At 43.4% G+C, this 27,796-nt stretch overlaps 1 protein-coding gene and 1 pseudogene across 4 annotated transcripts in view; both read left to right on the top strand.

Moving 5' to 3' along the window:
* The window catches only part of rbfox1 (RNA binding fox-1 homolog 1), a 1,792,700-nt gene that overhangs the window by 550,569 nt on the left and 1,214,335 nt on the right, over positions 1-27,796 (top strand). The gene's annotated exons all lie outside the window — the stretch shown is intronic.
* LOC145355224 (U1 spliceosomal RNA) lies at positions 7,465-7,618 on the top strand (annotated as a pseudogene).

Here is a 27,796-nt window from a genome sequence, read left to right on the forward strand (position 1 = left end):
GCATCCATCACTTTGTTCCAATATGTTATATGACATGATTTCACATGATCATTCTGATGAATTTGTTACACTATATCCCTGATTTAAGTAGCTGCTTAAAAAGTTTAACACAAAAAGTAAGGTGTGATCCAATATAGTTCCTGGTTGTTGTTATCCAGAAATCAAATGAGATATTTGCTCCAGTGAGGATCTGCTTTGAAAAAGATAGATTGGAAAGGTGAACAAACCAATGTATGCAGATAACTCTGTATTGAATTAATCCCTGGAAGGGAATACATGTGTTTTCAAGTTTAATGTATTCAAATTGCTGTTGCATTGAGAATTATAATTACCAGTTGTGTTTTGTTTTATGCCACAAGTGAGTGGTTACGTTTAACTCGTTCACAAAATAACCACACAAAATAATCACTGTACGTTAGCAGTCAAATGATCTGTTTTTTTCCTGTTCATTTATGGGATGTGAGTGTCACTGGCTAGGCCAGCCTTTATTGCCCATCCCTATTTTCCCATGAGAAGGTGCTTGGTAAGCTGCCTTCCCGTGTGGTGACTTAGCTCTATCTATCCTATGCTGCTTCTGTTTAGCTTGCACACAGCCCTGTGTTGTAGGGACTCAAGCTAGCATCTCATTTTAGATATACCTAATGTTGCTCCTGACGTGCTGTTCGATACTCCACATTGAACCAGGGTTGGTGACCAGGGTTGATGGCAATGACAAAGTGAGGGACATGCTGGGCCATGGGATTGTGTACAATTCTGCTACTATGCTGATGGCCTGCAGTGCTTCATGGATGCCCAGTTTTGAGCTGATGGATCCGTTCTGAATTTATTAGCGTGATAGTGCCCATGGTAGTGCTTGACATATGAGGAGTGTTTGAGGAATCTGGGTCTCTACTCGATTGAGTTTGATAGAGCAGATGCAGCACAGATTCATTAAGGGGAAGTCATGTTTGACAAATTTATTGGATTTCTATGAGGATGTGACTAGTGCGATAGACAGAGGGGAACCGGTGGATGTGGTGTTTCTTGATTTTCAAAAGGCGTTTGATAAGATGCCGCACAAAAGGTTGCTTCAGAAGGTTAGGGTGCATGGAGTTGGGGGTAAGGTGTTAGCGTGGATAGAGGATTGGTTGTCTAATAGGAGGCAGAGAGTTGGTATCAATGGGTGCTATTCTGATTGGTGGTTGGTGGCTAGTGGAGTGCCACAGGGATCGGTGCTGGGGCCTCAGCTATTTACCATTTATATAGATGATCTGGAGGAGGGGGCTGAGTGTAGGGTGACGAAATTTGCTGATGACACAAAGATGAGTGGAAAAGCAAATTGTGCGGAGGGTGTGGAAAGTCTGCAGAAGGATCTGGATAGGCTGAGCAAGTGGGCGAGGACCTGGCAGATGGAGTACAATGTTAGCAAGTGTGAGGTTATCCACTTTGGCAGGAATAATAGTAGGAGGGATTATTATTTAAAGGGTGAAAAGCTGCAGCATGCTACGGTGCAGAGGGACCTGGGGGTCCTTGTTCATGAGTCGCAAAAACCCAGTCTGCAGGTGCAGCAGGTGATCAAGAAGGCGAATGGGATGCTGGCCTTTATAGCGAGGGGGATAGAATATAAAAGCAGGGAGGTCTTGCTGCAACTGTACAGGGCACTGGTGAGGCCGCAGCTGAAGTACTATGTGCAGTTTTGGTCGCCGCACTTGCGGAAGGATATTTTGGCCTTGGAAGGAGTGCAGAGGAGGTTCTCTAGGCTGATACCAGAGATGAGGGGGTTGGACTATGAAGAGAGGCTGAATAGACTGGGTCTGTACTCGTTGGAGTTTAGAAGGATGAGGGGGGATCTTATAGAGACATACAAGATAATGAAAGGGATGGATAGGGTAGGGGTAGAGAGATTCTTCCCGCTCAGAAAGGACAGCAGGACTAGAGGGCACAGCCTCAAGATAAGGGGGGGCCAGTTTAAAACAGAGTTGAGGAGGAACTTCTTCACTCAAAGGGTGATGAATCTCTGGAATTCTCTGCCTGTTGAAGTGGTGGAGGCTACCTCGCTAAATATATTTAAGTCACGGGTAGATAGGTTTTTGACAGACAAGGGAATTAAGGGTTATGGGGAGAAAGTGGGAAAGTGGAACTGAGCCATGATCTTATTGAATGGCGAGGCAGGCTCGAAGGGCTAGATGGCCTACTCCTGCTCCTATTTCTTATGTTCTTATGAGTTTAGAAGTATGAGGAGAGATCTCACTGAAACTTACAGAATACTGAAAGGCCTGGATAGAGCAAACATGAGAAAGATGCTTCTGTTAGTAGGAGAGACTCTGATCCAAGGACACAGCCTTAGAGTAAAGGGACGATCCTTTTAGAACTGAAGTGAGGAGCAATTTCTTCAACCAGAGGGTGGTGAATGTATGGAATTCATTGCCTTAGAAAGCTGTGGAGGTCAGGTCATCGAGTGTATCTAAGACAGAGATAGATCAGCTCTTGATTGGTAAGGGGATCAAAGGTTACTGGGAAAAGGTGCGACAATGGGGTTGATAAACTTACCAGCCATGATTGAATGGCGGAGCAGACCCCATAGGACAAATGGCCTCGTTTGGCTCCTATATCTTATAGTATTATGAACAGGGTGAAGGGTATTTCCCAAGCTTTCTTTCCCCATCTCATTTGTGTCTTTTTCCATTTGAAAATTGATGACTGATTCTACTGATCACCCTTTTGAACTATTAGAATATTCAGCTAATGTAGGTTCTGATGGACAATCTTGTTTATTTCTCTCAACCCTTCATATTGACCCAGCAGGGAATTGATGTAATTAACCGCAAGCTGACATCGACACTTGAACTGAACATCTTAAACAATTCAGAAGAAGCCCCCATAAAACCCCTCCCTTGACTTTAATGATATTCCAGTTCAAATTGAATGGACAAAGCATTTATTATTGCACCTTGGAAATGTTTAAATTTCACATAAAATGTCAAATGCTGGTGCTAATTGCATTAGTGAACTTGCTGGCTACAAGTCCAAGATCCAGCTTCAGTCAATTACAGCTCGCATCAATTTGCATTTGTAAGCTTTTAGGATTAAAACTTCCAATGCGCAAAACAAAGGGACTTGATCCTATGATAGCATGTCTGATTGATTGATATAATTAACAGTAATTTCATTCTTCGAACATGGCTGGACTATAGAGGGATGAATAATAAATGATTGCCAGTCCTCAATGTTCATATTTTATAATTAGGCATCGGCAGGTGTTAGAAAAATATTAATATGATAAAAAGCTATAATTCTGCACTTTGGAGACTCCAGTTCCTGTATTATGGTTATAAAAAGTGTAATCGCTCAGTAAATTGACTGCTGGCAAGCCATATTGCATCACCTTTAAACCTTTTGAGTAATGAGGAAGTGTTCAGCACATGAAAAATCAATATTATAAAATTAGCGCAACAATATATTGACAGCACAACATTAATGAGCCAGTGATCTGATGGTAATTTTTATTTGTACCATCAATATTATTTAGAAATCTATATTACTCCTACTGTAAGGTTTTTTTAATGAAATATTCACTGAAAAACTCTGGATACACTAAAACCTAGTCTTATCTGGACAGTGGTTACTCACACCGAGATTAAGATCAGAGTTTGTAGCAACCTTGCGTGATTCTTTTTGTACGTTCTCCGGCTGTTTATAAAGTTACACCACCAAAGACCTCACTTCTCAGCTGGCAAGTTATACATTCAACAGTGAACAATATAACATTGGAAAACTATATAGCAAAATAAAATGTGTATATTTTGAAAGCTATGAAGGATGTTTCTAAGGAATCGAGGAAATAATGACTATCTATTTGTTTCAAATTGTGCATTTTAGTTTCATTTAAACCATGCTAGATTGGCCCACCATCAACCAAATGATCGAGGAATTTTAAATGTAGATTCCAGGTTAGGTTGATTGGTCGTATAAAATTGCCCCTTGGTGTCAGGGGGATTAGCAGGGCAAATACTTGGGGTTATGAGGTTAGGGCCTGGGTAGGATTGTTGTCAGGTAGTCTCAATGGGCCATATGTAGGGTTTCTATGATTCTACAGCTAGTGCAAATCGAAATCCCATGATCTTGTTGTGCTGGTTGAAAAACATTGGCTCAAATCTTCTGATGTCCAAAGCAGTGGGATCTGGATTTAAATCACGACACTGTGGAAGTCCTGATGATTGCAGATGCACTGTGATTTTCTGGAAACTCGTAACTTCCAATGGATTGCTTCTCCAAATCCTGTGTGAATGGCTCTGACCTCAGGATTGGTGACTTGAGCCAAAAAGGCAGTATTTCCTGGATAGAACCCAGGAAATGTTATGCTGATTAATCCTGCACTGAGGCTTTCCAGTATTGCCATGGCAGGTTTTCCCATGGCAGACACGGTGATCTATTTAAATCCCCGTTGACTTCAGCAGGATTGGAAGATCCCACCAAAGGGAGAGTCCAGACAATCCTGTTCCTTGTCTAGCTCAGTGATTAGCCAGCATAACTAAAATGAAAACTGGGACTGAGCCCACAACTGACTGTCCACCTGACCTGATTGCTCTGAGATGGACTTTTTACCTGTGGACCTTGGGTGTGGTACTTGTTTCTTGGACAGACTGTAGGCATACTTGGGTATCTGCCTAACATGTGTTTATCAGTGCTGCTTCCAAACAGCCTACAGAGTAGCCATGTTGCTCTCAGGCTGAGTTTTCCAGCCTCTCTGCAGTGAGAGTCTAACACATGACTGACTGATGTCAGTGGATCAACATCATCTGTGTCATATATTAGCGTGTTTCATCTCTTAACCCTTTATATTACCTCCCCGACTCGACTATCCAACCAACCCAACCACCTTCCTGACCCGACCATTTTGCTGAATTTGACCCAACTACTCTACCCCTTTGACTAACTTCTTCCCAACCTGACCCAACAAGTGCCCCCCCATCTGACTCTCCACCTGCCTACCCACTTACTTGTTCAGTCATGCACCCACACACGCACTCGTCCATTCACTGAAACACGCTTATTCATTAAAAGACTTGAGACTTTTAAGATCTTACCTGAATATGGCAGCAGGTGTTATACAAAGGGGGCATGTCCTTCCTTCCACTCTCCTATATGCTCACTGGTCTTGCCCTTGACCATTGGACCATCCATGTTTTAGCTGGAACTGGAAGTCCTGGCTGAAAATGGAAGTTATCATTGGAGCTGCCCAGACGATTTGGGCCATTATGCTTGAAGCCAACCCTACTCACAACATCCATAAGACAGCACCAGAGGCACTACTGAGCAGAGCTTTGCAGCCTTTGGAGTACATTTGTACTGAACTTCCCTATGAAGTGTTGAGTGGGCGGTCCATCCATTCCTCAAGAGGTCCCCAGCATCATAGGTGTTAGTCTTTAGCCAATTCGATTAACTCCACACGATATCAAGAAATGACTGAAGGCACTTGATACTGCAAAGATTAAGTGCTGACAGTGTTCCAGCAACAGCACTGAGACGTCCTCCAGAACATTCCATACCCCTGGCCAAGTTGTTCCAGTTCAGCTACAATTCCAGCATTTACCCTGTGATGTGGAAAATTGCCCAGGTTTTCCTGTACACAAGGAACAAGGGAAACCCAACCCGATTAATTACCGCCCATCAGTCGATCATCAGGAAAGTGATGGAAGGGGTTATCAACAGTGCTATCAAGCAGCAGTTACTCAGTAATAACCTGCTCACTGATGCTCCGTTTGAGTTCTGACATGGCCACTCAGTTCCTGACCTCACTGCAGCCTTGATTCAAGCTTGGAAAAGTGACTGCCCTTGATTTCAATGTAGCTTTTGACCAATGGTGGCATCAAAGAGCCCTAGCAAACTGGAGTCAATGGGAATTGGAGAAAAGCCTCTGTTGATGGGAGTCATACCTGGCACAAAAGAAAATGGTATGATGGTTGGAGGTCAGTCCTCTCAGTTTCAAAATATCATTATGTGATCTTCAGCTGCTGCATCAATGATTTTCCCTCCATCATAAGGTCAGGGGTGGGATGTTTGCTGATGATTGCACAATGTTCAGTACTATTTGCAACTCCTCAGATGCTGAAGTAGTCCGTGTTCAAATGCAGCAAGACTTGGACAATATCCAGGCTTGGGCAGACAAGTGGCAAGTAACATTCATGCCACACAAGTGCCAGGCAATGATCATCTACCCTTGATATTCAATGGCATCACCTTCACTGAGTCCCTCACTAAAATCTTGGGAATAATCATTGACCAGAAACTGAACTGGACAGCCATATAAATAAAGGCTATTTTGACAGCACCTTTCAAACTCACAACAGCTACTCTCCAGAAGGATGAGGGCAACAGGCATAATGGAACACCACCATTTGAAAGTTCCCCTCCATGCCACTTACCATCTTGACTTCGGAATATATTATTGTTCCTTCACCGTTGCTGGGGAAAAATTCTGGAACTTGCTCCCTAACAACACTGTGGGTGTATCTACACCATATGGACTGCGGTAATTCAAGAAGCAGCTCACCATCACCTTCACAACGGCAATTAAGGATGGGCAATAAATGCTGGCCTAGCCAGCGACGCCCACGTTTCATAAATGAATAGCTGCCGCATGCATCAATCTTGCTGCTGTGTTAGACAAATTTAATTTGTGAAAGAGTCACAATAATTTACTTAGCAAAATTAATAATTCTTGTTATTTGATTGTTAAGCCAACTGTAAGCCCCAACAATTCATGCATAGCAATTATTTACATCATGTTTGAATGGTACAAAGACTTAACCATTAGCTAAAAACAAAAAAAAAATACTTTAAGGTCAGAATTAAACTGACAACCACCGAGAACTCTCTCATATCAGTGTGGATGTGTTTGATTAGTCTGTTGGTCAGTTTGATGTTACCAGGCCATTTCAATTTAACTGGTTTTGATTGTAATGAAGTTGGCCCATTATTGTAAAAGTCAACCTGCATCATTACAATTTTATACATCGCATTGTGGAATATTCTGCAGTCACTGTCAAGTAAAATATTGTCAACGTCAGTACCTCCCTGCTGGCAGTCACTCCAGTTTTGAGATATGCAGATTGTGGGAAATGAGCTGTCTATAGAGCCGGGTCTGGAATTCCTGGCTTGAAGCATTAAACCTTGGAGGCACTGCTGTGAAAAAATAACAACATATGTGGCCCTATTTTTGATTTCCTCATTTTGTCTCCTTTTTGTAATTTCTGACTTGCGTGCCATAAATGATTGACGCTGCTACCTTGTGAAGAGCAGGATCAGAATATATATATTGTAAAGCTTCCGGAACTCTGCCATTATCTCTCACTGGGGAAAGAAAAAGTCAGAAGGATTTGGCCTTCAGAACCCGATTGTTTTTACAATTTGCGTTCAAGCTGATGCCTGATATATAACCCTGAGCAAACTGCAATATAGAGCTTTGCTTGATCACCAGGCAATATGTTGACCTGGCAGGGTGGAGTATATGATCAGGTCAGTTGATATCCCAGGATGAGGCTATCCCATTGCACTCTGGATGTGCTGACCCCTGTGAGGTAGGATGCTCGACTACAACATTTGTGGTAATGGGGGATGGCATTCACGCTCTCCCTTGATTTACAAATCCAAGAATAGAAAATCAGCTGAATTGCCCACTCCAAGGGCAGAATTCTCCCATCTGGTCTATGGCAGGTTTGGTGGCAGATGGGAGCGGAGAAGCCAGTGGGAGCTAAAAATTCAACAACCCGCTGTGTAAAAACGTGACATTCTGCCAATGGCAGGTCAATGGTAGCTTGGTCTTCCCAGTGGCATGAACACTATTTGCATTTCCTTGCATCTCACAAATGCTCATTAAAACAGCTGCTTGTCGGAATCTTTCCAATCTTGCTTCATGCCAGCGGCAATTCACGTTGGCAGCAAACCTTGTTTGCAAAAGAGGGTCATGCACGATGTAGACCACAGTTCACTCGAGGTTTTGAGGTGAGTGCAACATACAGAGCCTGCATCTGCCATGGCATTGCATTGCTCCTGATGTGCTGAATGCCACTGTGCTGTGGCATACCATTTCCTGCCCTCCAGCTTCATGCCAGACTGGCCTTGACAGACGGCACTGTTTGCAAAGTGCCATGCAAAAGTCTGTGATGGATACGAGGCAGGGTGGGTGCACTGCCACACTGGGCTATTGGTCTCTTTATTGGCTGTGAGGTTTACCAGCTTCATGGCTTTCACAGGCTCCCCAAGAGTGCATGGTGCAAAAGGCTGCACCCACAAATGTGCGCATATGGACTCCATGTGGGGCAGCATGGTGGCACAATGGTTAGCACTGCTGCCTCACAGCGCCAGGTTCAGTTTCCTGCTTGGGTCACTGTCTGTGTGGAATTTGCACGTTCTCCCCGTGTCTGCATGAGTTTCCTCTGAGTGCTGCGATTTTCTCCCACAATCCAAAAGATGTGCTGGTTAGGTGCATTGGTCATATTAAATTCTCCCTCAATGTACCCAAACAGGTGCCAGAGACGACTAGGGGATTTTCACAGTAACTTCATTGCAGTGTTAATGTAAGCCTACTTGTGACACTAAATAGACTTGACTTCATGGCAACAGCCCCTCATGTTCGTCAGCTTTGGATTTGGACGCTAACAATGAGACCAAGACTCTGGTACGGTATCGTTGCTGTCCTCAACCATTGCTGCCCCTTGAGGAATAAGGATACAAAACTTTCCATCACGCACACCTTGTAAAGATGTACACACAGCTCCCTGACAATGCATAAGGGCCCAGAGAACACTTGTACTGAGATTGACACCAGATGAATATTAATCTTAAAATGGGACACTGACTGAGTGTGAGAAGGCTTAGCTTTGAGATAAGAGGATTCCAAAGAACAAAATCAAAATGCTTTCAGTTGACCAAAACATTCACATCCAATGAATTTCAGTAAGTGGAATTTATTTACAGTGACAGCTCACCCATGATCCAGAGGTGACATCCGTTATTTTAATTTCTCTCACCCTGCCACCTTGCACTGTCATTCACTGTAGTCCACTGATTAACTGCCCAATCTCTGCCTGATGTTCTGCCTCCTGCCTTTTGCATCCCCATCAGTGAGTTAGCAGCCACTTCCAGGGACTCATCTTCTGCATGGGACTGAGTGGGTAGCGGAATATCTGGGCTGCCCCTGTCTCTGACTGCTGTGGGATGTGTCCATGAGGTACTCCCTGGAAAGTGCAGCCTCGAATTCAGTGAGGCAGTGATTTCGGCCGTCCCTCCCCAGCCCTGGGCTCAGTCATGCTTGTTGTGTGTCAGCTTATCCTGTATGAAGATGAAAAAAAGGCATGATCAGAGGGCATTGATCCGAGGTTGGGTGAAATACTAGCCTCTGTGTGTGATGAGACATCTCTAGCAGGGCCAAAAGATGGACTGTGAGCAACTTGACAGATGGGATGGTGGTGATGTGAATGTAAGAATGAGTATTGTTATGTGCCTTCTGTGAAATAGATGTGTGAGTCCTGTGAAGAGAGTAACCAGTTGAGTAGATGATGCCATGCTGAGAGTGGAGAGAGCTGAGAGAGGACTTACCCTGGCAGAACAGATGAGCCATGTTGTGGAGATGCCGGCGTTGAACTGGGGTAAACACAGTAAGAAGTCTCACAACACCAGGTTAAAGTCCAACAGGTAGTACAAGCCATGGATGAGATCATGCGTCCACTTCCTGCACTGGACAATGCTTCTGGTGCGCTTGCTAGCTGTACTGATGCCCTAGACAGTGGCCTCTCAGGCTGGAGATATGAGGTTGGTGTGCTTCCTTGAGCTACCTTGGAAATAGAGGATGTGCCTGTGCACCCACCTCCAATCAAGGCCTTGAGGACATGCTAGTTGAATTGGGGTACAGGCTGCTAGCCTTCTGCCTCTGGCTTCCTGACATCCTGCACAGTCTCATGAAGGCAAACGTGTTGGAGAGAGTGATATGAGTGTGTTGGACTGGTGTTTAAGTTTGGTGGCTGGATCTTCGAATCCACCAGCTGATGGCAGACAAATTAATTCCCAACCAGCCAGATGTTCACTTGTGCATAATTAATGAGACTTCAAGTGCAGAATTTGATCAAACTTCACCCCATTCCGGCCAGCGGGAATCTCCCAGTGTGCCTTGGAGAAAGAAATGGACAATACTGCCCCAAGATATGCTGCTCCCCCAACCATCCAACAAGGGGATCAAAACATCAGAATAAATGGAGAAATATAGTGTTGTCTGCAGTCAAAGGAACATGTCCTCATTTCTGTCAGTCTGCAACCAGGTTTTTGCAAAATGCAGGCCAGAATTCATATTCTCCAAATATCTGAGGTGGGTTGCAGTCAGACCATTCTGGCCACTCTTAATTTTCATCCCCAAGCCATAAATCCCAGCTTGGATGATGGGGGAGATGCCCACTTGATAAATCTACTGCACAACACCAGAATTTCACACCGTGATTAAAATTCAGCTTCTGAACAGATACCACTCAAACGCTGTGAGAAAGACAATGATCCCTGCAAAATTCAGAGCCAGTGTTCCTAAATAATCATCCAACAGAAGCATTGCCTGCTCCTCCCGAGTTAGAACTGCCAAGAAAAATCTGGGCACAGGCTACTTTGAAGAGTCTGCTTCCTGTGAATGTAATTCTGTTGGAGGCAATGAAAAATCAGCAGTCTGTCATGGTGCGTCTGTAATACTGATTCTTTAACACTTCCCATAAAGATAATGAGGCAGCTATATTCAGTATGAATGTTGAAAAATTTATTACACCAGCTATTGTTTGCGTTTGTGTTGAAAAATGGACAAATGACAAACGAGAACATCACAGTTTTCAACCTAATCTGTGGTATTGAATTCAAACAGCTTTTTGGTGAGGGCTAGGTAGGGTAACATGATGGTTAACTCATTGGATGAATAATTGAAATGTTTTGTTAAAGAGGTTACTAGAGGGCAAAGCTTTATTATGTATGCACTTTTTTTTGGAGTTTTTCCCTTTTAAATTATAACCAGATCAAACAAAATATGTAATAGATCACTTTGATCTGTAGATGAGGAGACATGAGTTCAAATTCCATATGGAGAGGTTTAATTCAGTGAATTAAATTAATCTGAAATGAATAATTGGTAACAGTAAGGGGTAGTAATTCATTCTTTAGGGGTAGAAACTGCCATTCTTATCCAATTTGGTCTAAACATGACTCTAGACTGCAGGTTGACTCTTAACTGCTTTCTGAAATGGCATAGCAAGTTATCCAGTTAGAAGAATCATAGAATCTCTACAGTGCAGAAGGAGGCCAGGCAGCCCATCGACAACAATTCCTCCCAGACGTTATCCCAGTTAACCCGCACATTTACCCTCCTGGTCCCCCTGACACTAAAAGGCAATTTAGAATGGCCAATCAACCAAAATTGTGCATCTTTGGACTGTGGGATGGAACCAGAGCACCTGAAGGAAACCCACACAAACTTGCGAGAACATACAAACTCCACACAGTCACCCAAAGCCGGAATTGAACCTGGGTCGCTGGTGCTGTGAGGCAGCAGTCCTAGCCACTGTGCAACCATTCCACCCCCCTCAGTTGCCAAGAAAGCGATTGGCTCACCACTGCCTCTGCAAAGGCAGCATAGAGTGGCACAGTGTTCGATATCACTCAAAGAGTCAATGTGATCTTAATTACATGATAGAGATTTGGAAATAGTTGCACAAGTTAATGGAATATATGAAGGTCCAAAAGGCATTGACATTACTGGAAACTATCAGCATTCCTTGGATGCATCATTTAGGAAATGATGTTACTGGGTGATGGAAAAAAGGAACAGTAATAATGTTATTAAAGCGCTCAATGGGAGAGGAAACCTTTTGCAGCAAGTAATTTCCGTGGCAACGCTTTTACATTTGAAAGAAAATTGTTGTTCTTAACAGGCGGACATTGTGTAGAAGAAGTGGTGAATCACAGACAAAAGTGACTGTATATGAACAATCAATAGGGTGCAGTGATTCACCATACTGATCTTAAGAATTTTGAGATGAGGAAAAATATTTTCACTCGGAGGGCTATTGGGGATGGGAACTCGCCGCCTGAAAGGGTAGTAGAGACAGGAAGCTTCAGCTCATTTGAAAGGTATCTGGACAGACACCTGAGGTATCATAACCTGCAGGGCTGTGGACCAAATGCTGGAAAAAGGGATTACGCTGGTGCTGACACAAATGGAATAGGTGAACCATTCTTATGCTTTAAACTTTCTTTGATTTTCAATCTGTGTGGGAATGGAGTGTTTGGAAAATAACATTCCCAAGTTGGCGTGTATGTGTTCCTGACGCCTCTGGGATGTGTTGGAATTTTCCGAGTGAGAGCTGGTAGGGGAAGGAGTGGGAGGTAAGACTCAAGAACTCCCTTGCCTCCAATTAGAGACTTGTTAAGGTCCTGAAGGAGCTTGTTAAAGACTGGGGAAGGCCAAAAGGTGATTTCCATTTCTCTGATCACCAGTCATGTTCAGTTTGCTGCACATTAGTGGTTAGCTGTCGGGTTCAGTACAGAAACAATTAAGTGATTTTTTTTCTTTTTACTGATGAGAAATCTATGGCATGCAGCGATTTAATAGACTGAATGCAGTATCTTTCAGTCGGCTGTTTGGTCATTTTCTGCTCCGTGAGATTGCCTGCCTTCCAAGGTGAGACTCACCTGATGAAGGGGCAGTGCTCCAAAAGCTCATGCCACCAAATAAACCTGTTGAACTTTAACCCGGTGTTGTGAGCCTTCTTACTGTATTTAACCCAGTCCAATGCCAGCATCTCCACATCAGGAATTATCTGGGCATTGGACTTCTGACCCTGGACTGAAAATCAAGCCCTTTATCTTTGATTTAGAGTTAAAGTTTATTTATTAGTCACAACTAGGCTTACATTCACACTGCAATGATGTTACTGTGAAAACCCCCTAGTTGCCACGCTCTGGCACCTGTTCGGGTGCACTGAGGGAGAATTTGACATGGCCAATCCACCTAACCAGCATGTCTTTTGGACTGTGGGAGGAAACCGGAGCACCGGAGGAAACCCATGCAGACACGGTGGGAATGTGCAAACTCCACACAGACAGTCATCCAAGCTGGGAATTGAACCCGGGTCCCTGGCGTTGTGAGGCAGCAGTGCTAACCACTGTGTCACCCATACACAAGATTTAAGCATCCACACACTGTAATACCAATGCGCAAACAGATTCATTCACTTTGAAACACCTAATCTATCATATCTCTTCACAGAACCAGGAATAACAATTGATTTATTATGAATGTCCAAAAAGAAAACACTTGGCTGAGTAGCAATTGTCACCATCCTAAAAAAAAAGCACGAATATAGATCTTTGACAATAAAATTTGATTTGAGCAAGGCTGCAAAACAGGATGAAAAGGTTTTACCTCCTGTACTCACAGGAAGGAGTGTTTCTATCAGGCAGCTCAATAGGCAGTCAACCAACATTACATTGGTACAGTGATTAGCACTGCCACCTCACAGCACCAGGGACCTAGCTTCAATTCTGGTCTTGTCCATGTGGAGTTTGCACATTCTCCCCGTGTCTGCATGGGTTTCCTAAGGGTGCTCCAGTTTCCTTCCACAGTCTGAAGATGTGCAGGTTAGGTGGGTTGGCCGTGCTAAATTGCCCCTTTGTGTCCCAAGATGTGTAGGGTAGGGGATTGGTGGGGTAAATGTGTGGGGTTATGGGGATAGAGTGGGGCGTGGACCTGGGTGGGATGCTCTGTCAGAGAGTCTGTGCAGGCTCGGTGGGTTGATTGGCTCCCTTCTGCACTGTTGGGATTCTATGTTCTATCTACAGAATAAAACGCAAGGTTGCTCCCACACCCTTCTCCAAGATAGCAAGAAGTTGTTTTGTCTCTTTTTCATGACCTTGTTCCCACTTGAAACACTTCATCCTCCCTCCTCCTGCATCTCATTCCGTTCCTTCTGCATAGCTCCTTCCTAGGTCTTGTGGTCCTGCAGAAGGGAAAACACACAGTCAAGTTGGTTACGTTGCAGGGCTGAGTTATTCCATAGGGGCTGTTGATGTGAAACCTGGGTCACTTTGCTACTTTCCATCATTAAGAATTGATGACCAACATTGTCTATCTAATACACTGCGGGAAAGGATGTCCTGAGGCATGGTACATTGAGGAGACCATGCAGATGCTATGACAGCAGATGAATGAACACTGCTCGACAATCACCAGGCAAGAGTGATCCCTTCCAGTCGGGGACCACTTCAGCAGTCTTGGACATTCAGCCTCTGATCTTCGGGTAAGCGTTCTCCAAGGTGGCCCCTTCACAACACACAACAGCGCAGAGTCGCTGAGCAGAAACTGATAGCCAAGTTCCGCATGCATGACGATGGCTTAACCGGCATCTTGGGTTCATGTCACACTGTCTGTAACCCCCATGACTTGCCTGGGCTTGCAAAATCTCACTAACTATCCTGGCTGGAGACAGTACACATCTATCTCTTTAACCTGTGCTTAACCCTCTCTCCACTCACATTGTCTGTACCTTTGAGACTTGATTACCTGTAAAGACTTGCATTCCAACCATTATCTTGTAAATTGAGTTTGTGTCTGTATACGCCCTGTTTGTGAACACAAGTCACCTGATGAAGGAGCGAGACTCCAAAAGCTTGTGCTACCAAATAAGTCTGTTGGACTTTAACCTGGTGTTGTGTGACTTCTTACTGTCATTAAGAATTAACATGTGGATAGGTACTCAACTTCAGGCCACCGGGAAGTTAATAGTCTAGTTCTCCACTAATGACTTCTTGATCTCACCTAGTTCTTTGCCCTCACCCCACACTTTGTTCACGGTCATGCAAAGACATTCATGGAAAAACTTCAGTTTTTTGGCCTTTAAGTGAGTGAAATAATTGTGTTATGATCCTGTATAGACTAGTAACTTTAAAAAGAAATTAGAACTTCCAGTTAATAACTGAAAGGACGAAACAACACAATTTCACATGTTAAGACTTTTACTGTAACAAGCAAACTGAGCAACTTTGACTCAACATTATTTGTGTAAGAAATTTAAACTACTGAACAGAACTTTCCTCATTTTCCTTCTAGCACAACTGACACAATTTATATTCTAATTAGGTGGACATCTGATTATCTCAAAACTAGCCAAAAGTGGTTCTTAGATCTTGAGGGAATTATTTTCCTTTCATAATCTGGTAACTTTCAACCCTAGAATTGTCTTTCATGATGAAGGATTTTCTTTAAGACTATTGTGCTAATATAGACCCTCAGAATTTGGTCTTTTTGAACCATGTGCGAGCTCTCACCCCACTCCTGCACATGAACCATAAAGATTTTTGGCTTCTAATTGCTCCCTCCTGGGTCTTGGCTATCTGTATCTGAGAGTTTTCAGGGATATATTGGAAACCCTTCCCCTCCGAAAGCCTATCTTCATGCAATGTGATTCATGTGGGCCTGGTATCCAGGTAGAAATTCTGTTTAGCTATTCTTTAGCCTCCAGCTCTATTCTATCTTGAAAGTAAATAGACAGTTTAAATTATATTTGTTTAGAACCTGATAGTCTCAACACCGTCCTTGGATGTGGAGATTAGCAGTCTAATCACTGTAGGCACTGATGCTGCTGCCATTGTCTCCAAATGTGAACACCTTGTGTCTTCTTTCCAGCGAAACAACCTAGGCTGTATTTAGAATCATAGAATCCCTATAGTGCAGAAAGAAGCCATTTGGCTTATTGAGCCTTCACCTACAACATTTCCACCCTGTCTCTGTAATCCCACGTATTTACCCTACTCATCCTCGTGACACTAAGGGGCAATTTATCATGGGTAATCCACCAAACTCTCATATCTTTGGAGCGTGGGAGGGAACTGGAGCACCCAGAGGATCCTCACGTGACATGCGGAGAATGTGTAAACTCCATACAGACAGTCACCCAAGGCTGGAATTGAACCCAGGTCCCTGGCATTGTGAGACAGCAGTGCTAACCATTGTGTCACCCTAATCTCTAACAGCTGCCCCACTCTGTCCTATTGTTTGGCAGAGTTCAGATGAACCCCCTTCACTTTGTTCCAAAACCTAATTTTACCAAACTTTTATTTGTAACAATTGCCAAAGTTACTGGCCTGTACCGTCGGATGATTGTCACAGTGGGCAAAGGGATAAAGCTATGGGGTTGTTTTCACTGTTCTAATCGGGTCATTACTTTTTTTTTGTTCTACTCTGCTGTGTGGTGACTACAGAGGGCCTCTGCCACACCTTTGCCCCCAGAGAGCATACAGGGGGCTGGGAAGTAGGGAAGCTGGAGAGCTTCCTTTTTGTCCATGAAGGTCTGCAAGTCCTCCGGCAAAGCTGAATGGCGCCTTCCTGACCTTTTTGTGTGAATCGGACATTTGTGCAGAGAGCGGTTTGAGGCAGCTCAGATTCCAGGTCCAGGGCGAGGACCTGGCAGATGGAGTACAATGTTAGCAAGTGTGAGGTTATCCACTTTGGCAGGAATAATAGTAGGAGGGATTACTATTTAAAGGGCGAAAAGCTGCAGCATGCTACGGTGCAGAGGGACCTGGGGGTCCTTGTGCATGAGTCGCAAAAACCCAGTCTGCAGATGCAGCAGATGATCAAGAAGACGAATGGAATGTTAGCCTTTATAGCGAGGGGGATTGAATATAAAAGCAGGGAGGTCTTGCTGCAACTGTACAGGGCACTGGTGAGGCCGCAGCTGGAGTACTGTGTGCAGTTTTGGTCGCCGCACTTGCGCAAGGATATTTTGGCCTTGGAAGGAGTGCAGAGGAGGTTCACTAGGCTGATACCGGACATAAGGGGGTTGGACTATGAAGAGAGGTTGAATAGACTGGGCTTGTGCTCGTTGGAGTTTAGAAGGATGAGGGGGGATCTTATAGAGACGTATAAGATAATGAAGGGGATAGATAGGGTAGAGGTGGAGAGGTTCTTCCCGCTCAGAAAGAACAGCAGGACGAGAGGGCACAGCCTCAAGATAAGGGGGGGGGGGGCGCAGTTTAGAACGGAGTTGAGGAGGAACTTCTTCGCCCAAAGGGTGGTGAATCTCTGGAATTCTCTGCCCGTTGAAGTGGTAGAGGCTACCTCGCTAAATATATTAAAGTCACGGGTAGATAGGTTTTTGGTAGGCAAGGGAATTAAGGGTTATGGGGAGAAAGCGGGCAAGTGGAACTGACCCACGACAGATCAGCCATGATCTTATTGAATGGCGGGGCAGGCTCGAAGGGCTAGATGGCCTACTCCTGCTCCTATTTCTTATGTTCTTTCTTATGTTGTTTGATTCCCAAGAGAGTGAATGAATATACAGACTTACATGACAGTGAATGGTGTGAGTCACTTCATCCCAACACCTTCATGGTTTCTTGTTCACATGAAATCTAATGATCAATGCAACAAGAAAGATCATTTTGTAACCCCCCTGAGAGAATTAGAAATTGGTATTACAGACACCACTGAGACAAAAACAGCATTATATTGCATGCAATCCCAGGTAACTTTAAATCCGCTGGAAAATATCACAGTGAGCAAAATGGGAAGCTTTTACGTTTTATCTTCTGTCTCTCACTTTTGCTAAATGATTTTCCTCCCTTTCTCTTGGTGTGATAGGAGTCCTCAGAGCTACATTATACACGTGCGAGCAGTCCATTAGTGTTCCTCCTGATCTTACAACACACTCGAGGCACATTTTTCTAAAATTAACCATGGCAGGAATATTAAGGGCCCCTTTATGACTGAGCCTTGGGAAAAGCATGCAGTCTGGCTGAGAGAAGCTGTGAAATTTGTCCCCCTAGTTTGATTGCAGGAAATTTTCCTACTCTCCTCCAGGCAACTCAGAATCCCAACTCCAAAAAGTACTGTCAAGTTCGTTAAGAGTTTCTCTGGATGATGGAAAAGGAAAAGAAATGACCTGCTCTGTCCCATCAGAAAGAAGAACATCAGTGTCTACAAAGGAGTTTATAGCACTGAGGCTAAAGCTCCTCAGACTACTGTCTGCTGTCAGTCAGCACTGGGATGAAGTGACCACAGTTATATGGAATGTATCTGGGCTGCTGCTGCTTCACATTTCTCTCACATTATCTGGCACTGCCCAAACACACTAATTGTTTCATGTATCAAACAGACCAACAAAAAGCACAGGCTGCAGAGGATAGTCAGGCACAAACACAGACGCTTTAGTGTCAAGTCCACAGCTAAGCAAGGCTAATTTTTGCAGCTATCTTGGGAACACAGGAACACGAGGTGTCCTTATGGCAAAGAGCTGGGTGGAGAATCGCTGTTCAAAATCACAATTCTGTTGGCACTCCCACTTGTGATAATTTGCACAGATGGCAAAACTACTTCCATGTGGCAGTTCTCACATTGATGGCAGTGTTAGTCAGAGCAGATTTCTAATAGCTCAGGGTCCGGACCTTTCTGCTTGCTGCAGGAGATTTAACAGCGCGCTTGTTCAAATGCTTACCAACTTTTTGCTTTCCTGGGCAGAGCAATTCTGTGGCCCACTGAAATAATTTCATCGTTACCTTTTAGAGGAATAATAGAATCTACCCTGCACTGAAATTTTAAAAAAAGCATGGAGAGTAATAGTGGTTTCATTTTTCAAGAAGTGTGGACATCCCAGGCAACAGGTGAGTGATTGATTAGTGAGTATTTTGCTCATTTAACTCCTGAAACTTGGGTAATTTATTAATAATTGTCAGGTTTTATTAATAGTAAGGTTTTATTAATAGTAACTAGTAGTAATAAAGTGGAATATTAGTGCTAGTGCTTATTAATTATAATTTTATTATGAATGATAAAGTAAGTTACAAAATAAGGATGACAGGGCAGGTGATGTGTTGCGGCCGTAGTATCTGAGGGCTTTGTGAGGGCTCATTGATGCCAGTGTGTTACATCCAGGTGAGGATGGGTGGGAGGACACTCCTTTTGTTTCCGTCCCTCAGTAATGCTGATCTAGCCAGGGATGCCCACATCCCGTAAAAGAACAATAAAAACTTAGCGTTTCCCCCATTTGTCCCCAGTTTCACCAAGCAACCATTATGTAAGCGGGACTACAAACTGCCAAATTTCTACTTATTCAATGGAATTCTAAACAGACAGCAATTATCAGTTACATCACGTTGAGACATTACCTGTTAACCTTACTTCAAGTTTTTCACAGCCAACTCTGCACAGTATTTGTAATTAAAAACACTGCAAACTGGGGGAAAAGAAACAGTTGTTGCCTGGCCTTTAGCTAGTCACCTTCTGTTAACTCATTTGCAGAAGTTAGCCTATGCTAGCTTTGTAAATGATGTTAAATAGTAATTGTAAGCTCAGATTTTTCCCTGTATCCATGAAAAACTTCTAGCTTCCACAGAGTAATGCCTCTTTTATTATAACCAAGATGTTCAGTTGATACATAAATAATCAGAAAAAGTTAGTATGCAGATACAGCAAGAGATCAAGGTGGCAAACAGAATGTTGGCTGCACAGGACATTGGTGAGACCACATCTGAAGCATTGTGTACAATTTTGCTCTCCTTATTTGAAAAAAAGATATATCTGCCTTGGAAGCAGTTCAGCGCAGGTTCACTGAACTACTTGAGCGAGGGCTGACGGGCTGATCCAGTAAGGAAAGGTTGAACAAATTGTGCCCAAACCCACTGGAGTTTGGAAGAATGAGAGGTGATCCCATTGAAACATACAAGATCCTGACGGGACTTGACAGGGTGAATTCAAGGAGATGTTTGATCTTGTGATGGAGATTAGAATGAGGGATTGCAATTTCAAAATAGGACGTCTCCCTTTTGATACTGAGATGAGGAGAATTTGTTTGTTTCAATGGGTGGTTAGTTTGTGGAATTCTGTGCCCACGAACCAGTGGAGGCTGGATCTTTCAATTTATTCAAGACCAAATTGTATAGATTTTTGATAGACAAGGTCACGGGAGTGGAGTTGAGAACACAATCAGATCAGCCATGGCCATAATGAATGGCAGAGCAGGCTTGTGGGATTGAATAGCCTACTCCTGCTCTTAAGTCCTATGTTCCTATGAAATACTTAAAAATGATTTCACTGCACCTCTGAAAACCTACAGGCTAAATGGAGTTTATAAGAAATGCTCTCCTAAGCATTTCTGGCAGCTGCAAGAGATCTTGAGCAGCACTTTGTATGGGATGATCGCTTTTAAAGACTCAAAGAACTTTCTTATCACTGATCTTTCTGGCACATCCCTCATATCCTGCAACAATCGGCAAGGTCTTTCTCCAGATGGCTGGCCAGCAGAATGTCCATCTGTGAGCTGGGATTGAGAGCCCCAGAATGGCCCACTGGCCCCAGGCCTCGTGATATCAGGCAACTGGGCCAGCCTGCAGCGCCATAAAGTGAATAAGTAGGAAGCTCCCGCTCTCATGAACTAGGGAGGGTGAAGCAGCAGTGACCCAGGTTTGTGCAGTCTAGATGAACACTCCTGCTCCTCCCAGCCCCAGAAAAACAAAGACTGACTTTTCTTGAGGCTTGAGACACCAGATGATACTGGTCAGAATTTGTTGAGCACAATCCCCTGCCTGTCCAGAGTGAGAATAACAACTGGGTCCAATGTGTACAGTGTAGAATTTGGATTGGCATTTAAATGGACCAGACGCCTTACTTGGAAGCAGTAGGCCATTCAGCCCTTCAAGCTTGCTCTGCCATTCAGTTTGATCATGGCAGATCTGATTGTGGTCTCAACTGCGCTCTCTTCTCTGCCCACCCAGCACTCCGCAGTTGCCTTTGGAAAGATTGCTGCAGCCACAGCAGCAGGGTGGTACATCGCTGTCCACCATTCTCAGGGGCCACTGGGGAGGTGGGTGGGAGGGGGGAGGGGGCAATCAAGAAATTCAGGACCCATCCATACTTTGCCCTTTGATCATCTCAACACACTGACAAACATTGACGCGGCTGTGCAATTGAATAAGAGCAACACCGTCAACAGCTGCACACTGGCACAGTGGTTAGCGCTGTTGGCTCACAGCACCAGGGGCCCATATTCAATTCCTGGCTTGGGCCACTGTCTGTGTGGAGTCTGCACATTCTCCCCATGTCTACGTGGGTTTCCTCCAGAGTGCTGAGTTTTGTCCCCTAGTCCAAAAATGTGCAGGTTAGGTGGATTGGCCACGCTAAATTGCCCCTTAGTGTCAAGGGGTAAAAGCATGGGTTATGTGGATGTGGCCTGGGTGGGATTGTGGTTGGTGCAGACTTGATGGACTGAATGGCCTCTCTCTGCACTGTAGGGATTCTATGATTCTACCTGCTGCTCTACCAGGCAGAGGGGGTGAACACAAAGTCACCGTTCACAGGAGGTGATAGTACCATCCCTCCCCAACACCCTTTGCACAGGCTCCACAGCAGAAGATTGATTTTGGGACATGACTGAATAACTGTACTTCACAAAGCTCAACCTTTCTCTTCAGGATACTGCTGACATCTGCCACCTCCTGGAAGAATCTCTTTCCAAATGGTCCAGATGAACAGGCATTGGCAGTGGCATCAAGACCACCATAGCCCCCAACAGCCTCACTTTCTGCTCCTTCCAGAGTTTTGCTGCTGACAGCTGTAGATTTTGCAATCTGTTGCCAGCAAGTTCAGGGCCGTGATCACTTTGCATCTGATGATGAGGCCAGTCAGAACGAGAACCCTTGGATTTGTTGCAATATCTAGATTCCCAGCACAATGAGTACTGAACACTTTGGCAATTAAATCACTCTCACATCCAGCAGGATTATTCAGTTTCCACTCCATTGAAGTTCAGCTGGTATGTAGCCACTGGAAGATTTATCATGTATGTCTTAGTTGTGAAAGCGTGCTTCATGCTGAATAATGTTTGTTGATCAACCGGTTGACTGGAAAACTAAAATGAACTTCTTCAAAATACATATTTTTCTTTAATTCATAAGTGGAATTTTCTGGCTGTTCACGCCGGTGGGATTCTCCAGTCCCACTGCAGTGAATGAAGATTTGGCTGAGCGCCAAATTCTCTGTCCTCGCTTGCAGTGGCGGGGTGCATGGACAGCCGGAGAATCCTGGCCCAGGAGTGCGACTTGAGCTTGCGACAAATATGCTGCCTGATTTGTATCGTCATGCTCTCCGCATTGCAGTCCACTTGAGTTGGAGATACTGCATCAGTAATGTTCCTTTCTAGGTCCTGGCAGTTGTAAAGATCCCTTTAAATGGTTGGGCCTTAAACAGTCAGCTGATCATATTCACTCACTCTGGTTGGTTGGGAAAGCTGGAACTCAGCTGTGGCAGCGGTAGCGGGGCGTGTGAGACCGGAGAATTCCGGTCATTGTGAAGGTTCCACTACCTTCTGGGATCTCACCATGCATTATAAAAGGATTGAGACTCTCGAGAGGTTAAATTCTGTCCACGGTTAGCGTCAAACAGTGAGCAACTTAAGTTTATCTGGAACGAAGATCAGCTGAGCTCCATTACATGGACTTAGTGATTAGCTAATACCCAAGTACAGAAGAGGAAAATCTGTCCCAGTAATCAGGCATACACATTCAGTACAGTAATTAGGCAACATTTATCTTCTTTTGCTAATTTCCTAATAGATGGAGTATAGATTGATAGTTCCTCTACGATAAGTTATTGCCCACATATAAATGGGCGAAGAGTATACTAACCCTTCATCTAAAACTGTATTTGTTATTAGTACCAGAGAATGATATTAAATTATAAACTGAGATTCACTGAAACGTATGATCATATTACTGCCTTGTAACTGTCTTGTTAAAGATTTCCATTATAGATCCTTATGGTGTGTAGTTTGTACAGATACATTCAAATGCAAATTTGATAGATATATTGAAGAAAATAATATTTTGGGATATACTATACGTAATTTGAAATATAGCATATGGCAAGTGCAGCGTGCCTGGGAGGAACAGATGACTTTGGATCTAAGCTCTGCACTGCTGTGGGATTCTTTCTGTTTGGATCTCCAGTTGACTAATTGATGGAGATTTATTGCCATGATTATTCAGCAACCCCAATATCATTGTATCATTCAACTACTGGGATTGTGGATGCTGAACTTGATGGATCTTGCCTTTTATCATCCAGCATTTCCAATGTTTCTTTGCAAATCAGAGCTGATGGCCTCGCTAGACTATTAATCCAAAAACTCAGCTAATGTTCTGGGGACTTGAGTTTGAATCCTGCTACGGCAGATGGTGGAATTCGAATTCAATAAAAAATTAAGAATCTACTGATGATCATGAAACCAATTGTCGATTGTCTGAAAAACCCATCTGGTTCACTAATGTTCTTAAGGGGTGGAAATCTGCCATCCTTACCTGGTCTGGCCTACATGTGACCCCAGAGTCACAGTAATGTGGTTGACTCTGAACAAAGGTAACTCGGAATGGGCAATAAATGCTGGCCAGCCAGCAATGCCCATGTCCCACAAATGAATAAAAACATTTGTTTAAATGTGGTACTGTGTGCATTTTTGGGCGCCGCATCTGCGCAAGGATATTTTGGCCCTGGAGGGAGTGCAGAGGAGGTTTACTAGGCTGATACCGGAGTTGAGGGGATTGAGCTATGAGGAGAGGCTGAATAAACTAGGCTTGTACTCGTTAGAGTTTAGAAGAATGAGGGGAGATCTCATTGAGACGTATAAGATGATGAATGGGATGGATAGGATAGAGGTGGAGAGACTCTTCCCGCTCAAAAAAGACAGTAGGACTAGGGGGCACAGCCTCAAGATAAAGGGGAGGCGGTTTAGAACGGAGTTGAGGAGGAACTTCTTCACTCAAAGGGTGGTGAATCTCTGGAATTCTCTGCCCGTTGAAGTGGTGGAGGCTGCCTCGCTAAATATTTTTAAGAAGCGGGTTGATGGGTTCTTGATAAGAGAGGGGATTAAGGGTTATGGGGAGAGGGCGGGAAAGTGGAACTGAGCCACAACAGATCAGCCATGATCTTATTGAATGGCGGGGCAGGCTCGAAGGGCTAGATGGCCTACTCCTGCTCCTATTTCTTATGTTCTTATGTTCTTATACCTGAAGTGGAACAGGAAATCTAACGCTGAGAGAAAATATGCTATTCCTAAAGTAGTTAATACATTATAAATGAATTGCTCTGTTCAAAGCGCTCACTGTTGACCAATCACTGAGGACCAATCTGCACAGTACATCTGTTTCCAAATTTGGAGTTGTGCTTTGTCTTCATAAACTGGGTGAGATTCTAACTCATTTAAAACCCGTCCACTTATACACATGAGGCCCATTGCTTCAAAAACTATATGTTGAAATATATTCTCATTTTAATTTTTAATTTATATTTTGCCAAGGTTGTTGAAAGTTAGTTTTGTAATGATACCAATGACTAATGTAAAAATCTCTTTCTTAGTATGGAAATGAAATCAATGACTCTTATCACCATAGTAAAACTTCATGACAATACTTAATCTCTAATCACATCTAAAACTTCACATGGCAATGCCATTTAGCATCAGATTCTGAGGTACTTTCATCTGAGAGTATATTGATAGTCTAACATAAAGAATCACATACCTCCAACACTATTATTATTTTCCGACTACCAGTCATCTTTTTATCTTCTGTGCTTTTGTCCTATTTATTACTTTTTTGAGTTTAGAGCACCACTGCTAAAACATCTAGTGCATCCAAGCGATGCACACAAAAGAAACTCAAAAAAGATACTCACAAAAGAAATTACCAGCTGTATCGAGTAACCCTGCTGGTGTATCTGAATGCTGAACGGGGAGAAGGATGGACTTGAATCTTAGACCATTCCCTTCCTCCTCCCTCCCTCACATCTCCAATTGTGCTGGAAGAATCGGCTGACATTGCTGGGGCCTCGCACGTGGCTGTTTGCAGCTTAATTATTACTGCCAGAATGTGCCTGCCATCCCAGCAAACAGTATTCAAGAGGAGGTATGGGGAGGGGACCAGTGAAAAAAAAAATACAGCATTAACCCAGCTGTGAGTTTATAGTTGCAATTCAATCTCAAGGTTCTGCAGACATTACAGAATAGTTGTCAACCCTGTTCAGTTATATTCTTGGAGGCTTCACAGCACTAACGACCCTGCCCCACACTCCAGCCATTGGCCCATCCTCCAGGCACATCAGCTTCCACACCGTTGAGAAAGGGAGCAAACTCATCATTTGTAGTTGGATTAATCTTAACTGTTCCCAAGACAACCTTTGTCTCCTGTCTGCAATGCTTTTTAATGTGGGCAGCACGGTGGTACAATGGTCAGCTCTGCTGCCTCACTGTGCCATAGACCCAGATTCAATTCCAGCCTTGGGTCACTCTGTGCAGTTTGCAAGTTCTCCTCATGTCTGCATGGCATTCCTCCTGGTGCTCCGGTTTCCTCCCACAGTCCAAAGATGTGCAGGCTAGGTTGATTGCTAAATTAAATTGCCCCTTAGTGTCAGGGGGGATTAGCAGGGTAAAAATGTGTGGTTATGGAGATGGGGCCTGGGTGGGATTTTTTTTTGGTGCAGGCTCGATGGGCTGAACAGCCTCCTTCTGCACTGTAGGGCTTCTCTGATCTATTCTATGATAAATGAGTATTCAAAAAAAAAGATTAAAGCACAATTTTGTTAAACCTGTCTGTTACAATTCTTCTCCTGAGCTTCTCACAACAGCATCCTGGAAGTTAGTGTTCAATTCCGAGAGACTCCAGGTCAATCCTGGAGTGTTGGCATCATGTACTGCACCAGAGTAAAGTAAATACGGATCGCTGTAGTTCTGCAATAATTTACTGAGACTGGGAGCAGGAAGAGTTCAGCAAACAGACTAGCACCCCTGAGTAACTAGAGTGCTGTTTGTATCACCAGTTATACAGCAATGGTATTATTTTGAGTTGAGACGTAAGCGGAAAAACCAGGCAGCAGCATTGCCTATTCCTGCCTGCTCATATCTGATTTTGGAAGATGAATTTCAGGCAGGTTTTAAAGATAAATGTCCTTTATATCAGTGGCGAGTTTAGACACTTTTTTTTAAACCAGTGTCAATTTTCAGGCAGGACACCCTACCAGCTCAGTTTAGTCAGTTAGGCTGTTCAAGTCTACTTAGAAACATGCAGTAACGCAAGACAAAACCCTGATCAACTGTCTCAGCAATCTGGAACACATTCCCACGGTGCAGAAAGTCTAATTTTTCAGGCATGCATGAGAAAAAAATTGGTTAAAAAGTGTTTGGCAAACATTTTTTCTAATGAACGTATAAGTCAGTGTAAATTGCATTAAAGCTCCTTGCCTTATGTTCAAGTTATTTTTACATAGACACTGTCAGGCTCATCAAATACTCATTCATGAAATTGTTGGCCATTTAAACTTCAAAAAGAGGGAATCCTGTATCTGATTGATTTGACTTTAAAGTTAGCTGATTAAATTAAAAGCAGGTGTTATATTTGTCAAGTGGAGAAACAGCATTCGGTATTTTAATAAAACACATATTAAATTATGTTTCTCATGTTAAACCTGTTTTAATCACGGGTGGTTACTTTTCCCATGAGGTCCTTTGAGCAAGTTAGCTACTGCAGTACAGAACAATAAACCTTTTCACGTTGTTCAAATTTCCACTGCCCGAAGAAACTAGCAAGTTAAGATTTCAGGCAGCCATTGAAAATTATCTAGTTTGCGAAGCAGTACTTTTTTTCCCATGGTTCTATTACATTTCCAAGAGTGGCTATTACAACATCAACAACATGCTTATATAAAATGCTCTTTTAAGCTTTTTTGTTCTGTGCTGTGTTGGACATAATGCACAGTGTCTTCATTACCACTTGATGTGCTTGTGCACCCTGGAGAGATGTTACACTCCTTCTCAAACAGATCAGTAGAATTGAGGATTGATGCTGGGATCTGGCGTTTATGCTGAAGGCATTTCTATTTTGGCTGTTTGTTAGCTTCTTGTTTGTTAGCTTCTACAAATAAATGTTAACAGCATGAATTTGACGTGAGTTATCTTTCTCTGGAGGTCTGCTCTAAGCATTTGGAAAACAAGGCAAATGTTTTTATAGCTTTGCATACTCTTTTGGAAAGATTGGTAGGCTGTTTCCTAATAACAATCTATACGTACCCTGTTGTGCAAAGCTTTGGAAAAGTGAGGCAAATTGCCTCGAGTATCGTAATGAACTTAACTCATTTTCCTGTGCTTCTTTATGCCATATATACCACTAAAATATCCATATGCATACTAGGTCATTTGTTCCCTAATAATGTTTTGCTGCCATTTTGAAAGATGTAAAATAGTCCAACTTTGGTCAAACTCTCTGCATTAATTAATTTAAATTGGATCAGAATCTTAAAGATTTCAACTAAGTCACCTTTTACTCTTCTAAACTTCAATGGACATGAGCCTATCCTGTCCCACCCGATCCCAGAAGACAAAGTGCCCATGTAAAGGGAGGCAATGGCCAAGTGTTATTATCACTCGACTATTAATCCATAAACTCAGCTAATTTTCTGGGGACCCGAGTTTGAACCCTGCTATGGCAAATGGTGGAATTTGAGTTTACCAAAAAAAAATCTGGAATTAAGAATCTACTTAAGCCACACAATTTACTGATGACCATGAAACCATTGTCGGAAAAACCCATCACGTTCACTAATATCCTTTAGGAAAGGAAATCTGCTGTCCTTATCTGGTCAGGCTGCATAACTCCAGAGCCACAGCAACAGGTTGACTTCAACTGTCCTCTGAAATGGCCTGGCAAGCCACCCCTTCTCAGGGTAATCAGGGATGGACAGTAAATGCCAGTCAGC

This window comes from Carcharhinus amblyrhynchos, chromosome 18 (assembly GCF_965287045.1).
Source record: "Carcharhinus amblyrhynchos chromosome 18, sCarAmb.v2.hapA, whole genome shotgun sequence".
In the NCBI taxonomy this organism is placed as follows: Eukaryota; Metazoa; Chordata; class Chondrichthyes; order Carcharhiniformes; family Carcharhinidae; genus Carcharhinus; species Carcharhinus amblyrhynchos.